The sequence below is a fragment of the Monodelphis domestica genome, chromosome 3 (assembly GCF_027887165.1).
Source record: "Monodelphis domestica isolate mMonDom1 chromosome 3, mMonDom1.pri, whole genome shotgun sequence".
Classification (NCBI taxonomy): domain Eukaryota; kingdom Metazoa; phylum Chordata; class Mammalia; order Didelphimorphia; family Didelphidae; genus Monodelphis; species Monodelphis domestica.
In genome coordinates, this window is record NC_077229.1 from 67846288 (window position 1) to 67855577 (window position 9290).

A 9290-nucleotide genomic window follows, 5' to 3' on the forward strand; every position below is an offset into this window, starting at 1 on the left:
GCTATGTGCTATTCACAGAGTTACTTAAACTGAAATGGCATGCATTATTAATTGGAGTCAGATCAAGAAATATTCATCTATGTTATTATCAATGGAGCTGGCTGACCCCACAAGAATTCAGCTCAACCAAATTTTCAAAGCCCAATGATTTATCTAAATCCTCTCCTTAAACTTCCTTTTTAAACAAAAGATAAATAAAAGAGCATCTCTCCAAACTTAAGTCTTTTAAAAGTATTCATTTGCCCACATTCACCTTCTTCCCATTCCCAAGATTTTTTTTCTTTTTTGAAAGATTAAAAGTCACAAAGGGCTATTGATAGTTAGACAAATAGCAGCAGGTTACATCTTCTTTCAATATTGATCCGTTCTGGGAATTCCAGCCACAATTTCAGATTCTATCCCACAGTGATTCTTTCCACGGAGGAATTTAAGGAAGCCATTAACACCCCAGTCAATATTCCAGGAGTTGGCAGCCAGCCAGTAACGGATTCCATTTTCCACACCCCAGCCAGGATTTGAATGGCGTGACCTCCAAGCATCTCTCCAGCAACGTGCTGGTATACTCCAGACTTGTAGTGTAGGAAGTCTTCATACACACTAAAAGCTCCCTCCACAGGGCCATTCTTGTAGATCTCAGCCATGATCTCCTGCTCACTTGAAGGTACCCTATAGGAGGTTGATCTGTATTTTTTGTCATCCTTGTACTGAGTAGAATAGCCCTCTTCACACTTCTTCCTGCACCTGGGGGTGTCACCCTCTTCTCCAGTACAGGCAGAATGGGAGCCATTCACATGGTGCTCACATGGAGGGATGGAATAAGGTCAGCAGCCCACATGGGAATCATAGAGACCACCAGATACAAGGCCTTTCTTAGTCCAGAAGTTCCAAGCTCCAACAGGAAAACCGCCATTACAGCCATCCCCACATTCAGATCCACAGCAGCTAAGCAGATCCTCAGCAGACACTTCTACATTAGCATTTCCATTACTGTGTACACAGATCCTGTCAGAAATAGCTTCCACAGCTCCAAATGCCCAGCAAGATCCACAGGAACCCTGGTCTCTTATTTCCTTGATAGTAGGGCAGTTTGGCCATTGTTCCCAGGCATCAAAGTTTTCTGGTAGCTTCATATTATCAGCCATTATCATTCTCTAAGGTAGTAGCTTGGCTCCACCCATGAAGGTACCACAGAGTTTCTTTATGTAGCTCATGTCTGCATTAAGGAAGTTGTGCGCAGCCTGCCATGCAGTGTTGAGCTTGTTGATGTGGTTGACCATTTCATCTGATAGAGGAGGAAAGGATAATCTGCTCTTGGCACTGGTCAGTACGACCAGGCAACACAGGGTGGCCAAGAACCACCACATTTTGAGGAACGGACTCCTAATTTACCCTTCCTTCCAATGCTGCTCAGAAGCTCTCAGAAAACAACTAGACCACACCACCGCACCTCACTGGAAGAGACCTCTGAAACCCATTTGAAGAGGGTTTCTACTTTCCTCATAAAAAGGAGTCCTATCTAAGAAGAAGCTTGTAGATCTGCTTTTCTGGATAACAGTTTTGGAGAAGGAGAAAGATTGAAGCTGTTTGTCTGGTACCTGCAGTTTCAGTGAACTGAACCTTAGGTGGCACCAAAAGGCAAAAGTCAGCCAGCCAGCAACTGTGTTAAATGAAGCAGTTTGCAGGGCAGCCTCATTAAGCAACACGTGGCTGAATTGTTTTAACATTGGATTTATTCCTGGACTCTTCTTAAGCCTACCATCCCTCTATATATCCAAGGGATGTTGGCATATGGATTTTTGATGACAGTTTTGACTCTTATGGTCCTTTAGGTTATATCCTATCTACCCTTTGGAATATTAATGCTAGTATCCATGGTTATGATGCTGAAAGTTCTCTTATCCATCTGTAACTATTGAAAAGTCATGAATGAGACAAAATTAGAAAACAGTGGGCTTAAACCGAGGGTTAATTATCTGGAGACCAAGACGAAAAGAATTAAAATGTAATATAACTAGTTGGCTAAGACACAGGGGCAATGGAATTAGACAGAAATTGAGGTAACCAAATGGGACAAGAAACTCAAGCATTAGAAAACAATCCTGCCCTTATGTTTCCACTCAGGGAGGTGCCAATGATAACCGCAGAGATTGGGATCCTCAATATAAGAGTTCACAAGAGATTTACCCAAGCATATTTAGAGTCTTTTAAATCATCATATCATCAATAACCCTAACCCAAGCTATGATGAAAAACCAATGGCCATGGTAAAACAATTTAAGAAGAAAGTAAAGATCCAACCTATCTGGACTTTGACATGTTAATGGATGAATTGTTATCAAAAAGGGAAAAACAGAAAATCATTGGGAATATACATAGGAATCCTAGTTTAGCTGACTGGTTTTCCCAGGACCCCCATTGGGAAGATAATTCTTTTGTGGGTTACAAAAATTTAATTACTGCTAGAGAGGCCATTATCCAGACGATGAAGGATAATTCAAAGAGACCAGAGTTGTGGTCAAAGTTTGAAAGATTGAGACAAGACATATGAAAGACCCCATCTACTTTCCTGAACAGGGTGATAGATTCTGCTGAGAAATGAATTGGATAAAGATGTAAACCATATAAGCAACTGTCCAAATTGGGATGAGATGGGACTGGATAAACTTAGGTGTGTAGCTTCTGACATTTTTCAGGATAACAAAGATAGACAAGCTGAGATAAAGAATAATATCCTAGATAATTTAGCAAAAGAAATCAAAGATCTGATACTTAAATTAAAAACTAATGAAGTGCAAGATTGAGCAGTGGCTGCACTTAAGAGTATTACAGAGCACCTAGAATAGCATATTATAAATTCTAGAGAATGTAGACAAACCCCTCACTGCTATTTTGTAATAAACCTGGTCACTTAATGAAACTCAGTCATTTTAGGGGATAGGTTTTTAGACAATTCAAGAAATTATAATGTGAGAAAGCAAGGCAACAGATTTGATGGGTTCAATGGTTATGGAGACTTTGATTTTTAAAATGGGTTTAACACTGGGTATTATAGTGGGTATCAGTATGCAAAACCTAATTACTCTGTGTATGAACATAAGGGTAGCTTCAGGTGTTTTGACACAGTGTTTGGGACAACATCACTGACCTGTAGTTTATTATTCTGGCCAAGTAGATCCCATAGCTGCAGGTGCTCAGCCATGAGTTGGGGTGTGGAAGAGACAGCAATGCTAATTACCAAAGATACAGACCTGGTGCTAGGATGCCTACTCAGAATTTTTTGTCCACATGAACTCAAAGCACTTATGTTAAAACACAGCACACAAAATCACATCAGTATCCCAATCCATTCAGAAAAGTCTTTGACAAAATACAATACCTATTACTACTAAAAAAGCCAGTAGGACATAAAGGAAGAGAAGGGGCTTTCCTCAAAATAATAAACAGTATTTGTTTCTAACCACCAACAGGTATCATCTGAAATTGGGATAAGTTATGAGCCTTCCCAATAAATTTAGGAGTGAAGCAAGGATGCCCATCATTACTACCATTATTTAATACCATACTAGAAAGTGCTAACTGCATCAATTAGAGGAGAAAAAAAGAAATCAAAAGTTGTAGGCTGTGATAAAACTAAACTATCACTCTTTGCAAATGATATGATGGTATACTTAGAGAACCCAAGAAAATCAATTAAAAACCTGGTGGAAATGATAATTTTAGCAAAGTTTCAGGAAACAAAATAAAGCACATGAATCATCATCATTTCTTTTTATATCCAAAAAAATTCATCAGCAAGAATTAGAAAGAGAAATTCTATTAAAAATCACTCTAGATAATGTAAAATATTTGGGAATCTATATGCCAAGACAAACTCAAGAATTAAACAAAAACAACTAAAAGACACTTTATATACAATTAAAACTAGATCTAAACAATTGCAAAAATATTAATTGTTCAAGGGTAGGATAAGATAATATAATAAAACGACTATTCCATCAAAACTAATTTACTTATTCAGTGCCATAGCTATCAATCTATCAAAAAATATATAATATTAGAAAAAATGATAACGAAGTTCATTTGTAAAAACAAAAGATCAACAATATTAAGGGAATGAATGAAAAAAATGTGAAGGATGGAGTCCTAGCAGTATCAGATCTTAAACTGTATTATAAAGTGGTGATCATCAAGTATAGTACTTGTGAACCTTAAAAATTCTCAGACCCTACTTCATAAGGTTTGGTTAAGACCATTCCTCATTTTAAATAATGAAGGAACTTAGATCAGGAATGTGAAACCTCTACTCCACCCCTACTTAAGCCTGCTTTAGGGGAAGAAACTCCTTGCTGAAAAATGAAAAATACTTAAACCCATACTTATAGTAAAGCAAAAGTTCTTAATCTGTGCCTATTTTTAGATCTAATACAAAAGGGTGCTAAGTACCTATAAAGGTCAGGCAACTTGTGAATTTACAAGGAGCAAAGAGGTGAGAAACTTACTCGGAGGTTTTTCAGGTGTGAACTTAATCAAAAGTTCAAACCTTCTTAGGTGTGAATTAAGAATTGTCTATCCTTTGGAAAATGTCTACTGTGATTGGTAGATGTGAGAACTTAGGGGAGGTGACATAAGAGAAAATTCTCTTAGTCTTGGGTGAGTCTCAGAGTCTCAGAGATTCTCTCTCTGGAGATGGCAGCTGGCCAAAACTGAACTGGTGTCTCTCTGAACACTAGAATCTTTGGATGGACAAATCTTGTGGTGAGTGGATAAAAGACTGACTGATCTCTCTCTTAGGGCTTGGGCCTGGGCTGGCCTGGGCTGACCTATCTTTTCCCATTATTTCTTTTTTCTCTCTCTCCCCCTTTCTTTAATTCCTCATTTGTATGAATTAAAATCTCTATAGAACCCAGCTGACTTGGGTATATTTAATAATTGGGAATTTTTCCCTGGCGACCACCTTATATTTGATTTAAAAACAAGACACTCTTGAAACCATAATTTCTGTGGTCACAATTTAAGCCAAACACTTTTTTATCTGCCACAATTTAAGTCTTCCACTATTTTAATTATTACATACTGCTTAAGAGATAGAAGGGGGATCAATGGCATAGTCTTGGGGTAAATGGCCTCAGGAAGATTGTTTTTGATGAACCCAATGATCCCAGCTTTTGAGACAATAATACACTATTTGTTAAAAGTGCTGGGGAAATTGGAAAACAGTATGAGACAGATTAGTGTGAGATGAATATCTCATACCCTATACCAGGATAATTTCCATAAAGAAGGAAATTATAAGTAAATTAGGTGAACACAGAATAGTATATCTGTTAGATCTGTGGGAAATTGAATTTAAGACCAAGCAAAAGATAGAGAACATGGCAAAATATAGAATGAATAATCTTGATTACTTTAAATTTAAAAGTACAAATAAAATCAATCCAACCAAAATTGGAAGGGAAGCTATAAATTTGGGGGAAATTTTACAACAAAATTCTCTGACAAAGGCCTAATTTCTTAATGTTATGAGGAGCTAAGTCAATTGTAAAAAAAGAAAAAAAAAACAAGTCATTCCCCAATTGACAAATGGTCAAGTGACGCAGATAGATTTAAGATAAAAAAAAAAGTCAAAACTATCAATAAATACACGGAATAGTGTTTAAAATCCCACATAATTAGAGAAATGCAAATCAAAAATGAGGTACCACATCATACCTAACAGATTGGCAAATATAACAGTAAAGGAAAATAATAAATGTTGGAGGGGATGGGGCAAAATTGGGAAATTAATGCACTACTGGTAGAGTTGTGAATTGATCAAATCATTCTAGAAGACAATTTGGAACTATGCCCAAAGAGCTTCAAAAAAATGCATACCCTGTGATCCAGCAATACCACTACTAGAATCGTACCCTAAAGAGATAATAATGAAAAATATTTGTGCAAAAGTATTCATAGTTGTGCTCTTTGTGGTGGCAAATAATTGTAAAATGGAGGGGTAACGTGACCTGCAATTGGGGAATTGCTGAACAAATTGTGGTTTATGATGGTGATAGAATACTACACTGGACTGTAAGGAATGATGAACCAAAGGAATTCTATATCAAAGAAGAACTCCAGGAACTGTAGAAGAACTCCAGGAACTGATGCAGAGTGAAGTGAACAGAACCAAAAGAACATTATACACAGAAAATGAAACATTGTGAAACAATCCAATATAATGGACTTTGCTATTACAAGACAATCCCAATTCCCCTCTACATCGAGAGAAAGAACTGTGGGAGTAGAAACCCAGAAGAAAAACAAATGACAATCATTTGTTTATATAGATATACAATTGGAGGTTTGTATTTTAAAAGAGTATTCTATTCCAAAAATGAATAATATGGAAGTGGTATCAGTGATAACATCTATATAACCCAGTGGAAGTGCTTATTAGATTTGGGATGGGGGAAGGAAGAGGGGAAGGAAAGAAAATGAAATACATAAACAGAGAAATATTTTTAAAATAAAATTAATATGAAAAATTGAAAAAAATTTTCTACTTATAAGTAAAAATGATTGTTATAAATTAAAGTTTATGGCAGGAACTAGGTATTGACCAATATCTTACACCCTATAGCAAGATAAGATCAAAATGTGTATGTGATTTATATATAATGAGTGATACCATAACTAAATTTGGGGAACATAGAATAGTTTATCTTCCAGATCTATGAAGAAGGGAAGAATTTAAGACTGTAAGACTAATGTGCAAAGAGGATGAGAAATGGAATGTTGAAGAGGACATGATTGATGGGTAAAGACTGTTGGAAGCAGAGTAACATGGCTGTAGAACAGGGATGGGGAAGAATGCCAGTGAAAAAAGGTGGGTTTTGAGACTTGATCTTGAGGTGAGAAGAGGTTTTCTTGCCTTGCTGGTGATCAGCCAACAGCCAGCTAAAAGATAGCCAGGAGTATCAGCTTTGGGACTTCTCAAGAAGAAATTTATACCTGCCTGACAGCGGAAGAGAGATTCAGATCCCATTGGACCTGTAGAGGCCTCAGACTCAACAGTACCCCACAGTCTAATAGCACCTGCCTTATCTTGCCTTCATCCCAAGATGAAGTTTATCTTAAGGAGACACTGGGAAGGGGAGGTGAATTTCTGGTTTGCCCAAGGTATCCAGAAAGAAGGAACACTTAGGCTTTAGATATAGGGACACCACTAATCTCCACCTGAACTGCCCACTTCCAGATATCTTGTATTTATTAAACCAATTTAAGCCACAGTCAAATTGGAAGAAAGGGATTTATTCAAGGATCTTTGAGGAAGCTAATTCACAGAGGTTAGTGAACAGCCATTGCAAAAAAAAAATTCTGATCAGGACTACCCACTGAGTCATGAACTGAGGAGAGGCTTACAATTCTAAAAGACTGTGTTTATTAATTCTGGGGTAACCCTCTTATCACTCAATATGGGAAACCTTCCCCTAACTTACTTATACCATGTGAGATTTAAAATAAGTTGTAGCCTTAAACTGTGGCATTTAAAATGTGGAGAGACAAGGAAAAACATTATGACTGCTCAAAATATGTTTTCCTACAGTGTCCTGTTTTAAATCAACTATAAGGTGGTCACCAGGGAATATATTCCCAATTTATTCAAATACCCGAGTCAACTGGGTTTACAGAGATTTTAATTAATAATACAATGAGTAATCAAAGAAAGAGAGAAAAAGGAAATAAGTATGAAGGGCCTTAAGCCAACATGGCCTAGACCTGAGTCTTAAGAGAGAAAGATCAGTCAGTCAGTCCTTTAACACTCACCACAAGGTCTGTCTAAGCAAGGATTCTAGTGACACCAGGCCAGCTCCATCTCAGCTGACTTCACCAGAGAGAATTCCAAAGGGCCTCTCTCCAGAGCCTCCAGAGGGACAGAGTCCCCTAAGAGGAGCTCCAGCCAGATCTCCTTAGAGATGGTCCTCCAAGAGCTTCCCTTCTCCAGAGCCTCTCTCAAGAGATTCTTCCCAAGCGATCCTCATCAGAGATCCTCCAAAAGGATTTCTCCAAAATGATATATCCTCAAGAGATTCTGCTTTTTCTTATATAGGGGTTTTTCTCCCATGTCACCTCCCCTAAGTCCCTACATCTACCAATCACTGTAGATGCTTTCCAAAGGACTGCCCATCTAAATTCCTGCTAAGTTGACCAATCTCCTCAGTAAGTCTGAACCAGAGAAAACACAGCTGAGTCAACTAATCTCATCAAGAGAAAACTTGCCCAACCCTTTTAGGTACCTAGCATCCCATTGTATCAATTCTAAAAACAGGCCTGGCTCAAAGAACTCCTTGCATTATTATAAGCATGGGTCCAAGTACTTTCATTGTTTAGCAAGGAGTTTTCTCTCCTAAAGCAGTCTTAAGTATGGGTAGAATAGGGGTCCTCCCATAGCAAGGAGTTTTCTCCCCTAAAGCAGCCTTAAATACAGTTGGAGTAGAAGTCCTCCCATTTCTGATCCTGGCGAGTTCTCACGTCAAAATGGAGAATGTTTCTCAGTAGGGAATTTGTTCCAATTAAGAATTCCCTGATGGGGAAATTTTTAACATTCACAAGTCTGAGAGATTTCAAGATTTACAACCAGCACATCACCCAGGGTCACCATTTCCAAGAGATATTCCTCAGCTATCATAGACCAGGAGAAGAGAGTGAGAGAGTACAACAAGAGCCATTCCACCTTGACTACTACCTTTCCTCACTCATCTCTCTTTAACAGCTCTCTTCAGATCAATAATTACTAGGCAAACAATAACCATGACAAGTGTAACAATCCACACCTGTGTATACACAAGGGAAATAATTAATCTGTAAGGATTGTCTTAGGAAAGAGCATGCTCAGACCTGCCCATGGCAAGAAAGGCATTGACCTTTGATCCCAGCATTCCTAAGGTTTAGGCACAAACTCAGGATTCTTTGTGCTCACCTGACTGAGACAATCCATGCCTCTGCCTTGTGGTAATTTACAACTGAACCAATGGCAATCCACTGTGTCTTCATTAATATGTATTAAGTCCCTTTGCATCACAATGGTAATAAATACAAGCATCTGACAGAGAAACAGCCCTTATTATCTTCTTCACCTGTCCCTCTCCTTCCTGGAGCTTAGCCTCTGGCTAAGAACAGCTTTCTCATGGAATTTCCTCTATCTCTGTGAAACACCTTTCCTTCTTAATCTCCTATCCTCTAGCCAGAGTGGTCCCTACTTAGAGCATGGGCTCTAAGGGATCAGTGGCTTTTCTCTTAGCTGATCTCAATAC

At 38.1% G+C, this 9290-nt stretch overlaps 1 pseudogene; it reads right to left on the reverse strand.

Moving 5' to 3' along the window:
- Window positions 1-216: 216 nt before the first annotated feature.
- On the reverse strand, window positions 217-1385 carry LOC130457908 (cathepsin B-like; annotated as a pseudogene).
- Between the last annotated feature and the right edge of the window lie 7905 nt (window positions 1386-9290).